Below are 1,869 nucleotides of genomic sequence, written 5' to 3'. Positions count from 1 at the left end.
CATCTGTTGGGGTCTCCCCCGGACTAGCCCAGGGACTCGACCTCCCACCCCTGTGCCTTCCTGTGGCACTAAGGCGGCCGCCCTCCAAGGGGCGGGCCGCTTTCTACTAAACATCGAAAGCTGTCACGCTAGACATACAATTGGGCTTCTAAACATTCCCACCCTGTGTGCTCCTCTGTATTTTCCGCCTGAGTCGTGGCAGACTAGAGGTGCTCCTGGAGAACCATGATTTCCACAGATTTCTGTGCTGACTCTTATTGGGTTTTGTAAATCGTCAATCACCAAGACGGACAAATCCTGATGTTCATTAAGCCTCAGAGTGGGAGGGTCAAAGTGTCACCTCAAGAAGGCAGAGGAAACAGAGGCAAAGGATGGGAAATAGCGAGATTGGGAGGAAGAAAGAGGTAAAATAGCGAGAAAGAAATAAGAAACTAGATGGAGAGCGAGAGAAATATGGACACAGAGAGTGAAAGAGAACGGCGGAGAGAGAGAGCAGGGAAGAGGTGACGAGAGACTCGATGAAAGAGAGAGACAGATAGAGGTATTGCCAAAGAGACTGGGAAAAAGACGGGCAGAGATCTAGAGGGAGAAAACAAGAAACGGGGACAGGTGTAAAGGGACAGCTAGTAAATAGACAGTTAGAAAACAGAATATAGATGAGTTTTATTAAGAGTGATCATGTGTGGGCGGGGTGGGGGAGTGTGGCCCGGGATGCTCAGCACATGATGGCCATATCTCTCGGTAGCAGAGTGCCTTGGGTCCTCTGCAAAGTGTCTGAGCACTGTTCCCGAAACATCACTTTTCTACATAAAGCTAACTCCTGTACGTGGCATTAAGTGTGGCCCCGAAAACGACTTTGAAGAAATCGTGTAAAGCAAGTAGTAACTCTTTCTAAGAAACGTAAGTCTAAATATATAGTTCACATTAATATTTAAATTGTAAGGCAATTCATAACACTCACATATTATCAAATAAATATACAAACAAAAGAATATACCTGCATTGGCCGGGAATCGAACCCGGGCCTCCCGCGTGGCAGGCGAGAATTCTACCACTGAACCACCAATGCTTTGATGGTGAGCTGCGTCGGCATATTTATATTTGAGTACTTTCAGGCACAGGTAGTACATACATTTATTGATGGTTATATATTTTCTGTGCTCAGACCTGAGCCAAGCATAAAACTAAAAACAGCAGAGCCCATATATAATGCAGCACCATGCTTCATATGAAGAGAGCAGACAGGAAACTCACAGTTTTTATAAAGTTTTACACATGAACCTGCAATTCTTCATGCTACATGTGCACATCAGTGTGCACAATCAGATGATGCTCGCCTGTTGCACTCGCTGAAACATTATATGTAAAGCACCAAAGCTGCACACAATCCCAACACAAAGAAACAAAGGTAACACACAGCAGGTAATGCGTTCCTAGGTTTGTGCATCACTTACGGTGTGCTTGCAAAATCTCCTGTGTTTAAAAAATATCTTGAAAGGGCTTAGAGCTCGCCCATTATTTACCTTTGCTTAGCATCAGCTGGCTCCCATCTCACTCTTGTTTCCTTGCTTCTTATTGGTCAGCTCCTACTCCTCACCTCCGTCTTCCTCCTACGCTTCCAGTCTTCACCCTGCTGTGGAGCTTGAACCAAGTGCTGCTTCCGGTGGCCGGTGTCCTTCCACTGCAGACTCCTGCAGCTACTCTTTTTTGCTTTTCAGTCAATCTTCTTCACCCCCCACCTACCACCCAGGTCAGTGCTGACCACGTCATATTCCTTTCATTTTTTTTTTCTTTAAGCCATGTTGTGCAACATGTAAAAAACATTGACAAACCCAATAGATTTTACATAGGTGAAACCTATTGGCTTTG

General features: G+C 45.4%; 1 non-coding gene across 1 annotated transcript; it reads right to left on the bottom strand.

Annotated features, from left to right (window-relative positions):
• Positions 1 to 998: 998 nt before the first annotated feature.
• Positions 999 to 1,069, bottom strand: TRNAG-GCC (transfer RNA glycine (anticodon GCC)). Its single transcript has one exon. It is a non-coding gene; the product is annotated as a tRNA-Gly (tRNA).
• Between the last annotated feature and the right edge of the window lie 800 nt (positions 1,070 to 1,869).

Source organism: Triturus cristatus, chromosome 12 (genome assembly GCF_964204655.1).
Source record: "Triturus cristatus chromosome 12, aTriCri1.1, whole genome shotgun sequence".
Lineage (NCBI taxonomy): Eukaryota > Metazoa > Chordata > Amphibia > Caudata > Salamandridae > Triturus > Triturus cristatus.
Note: the sequence above shows the minus strand (reverse complement) of the source record. Positions and strands in the feature narration are given on the sequence as shown.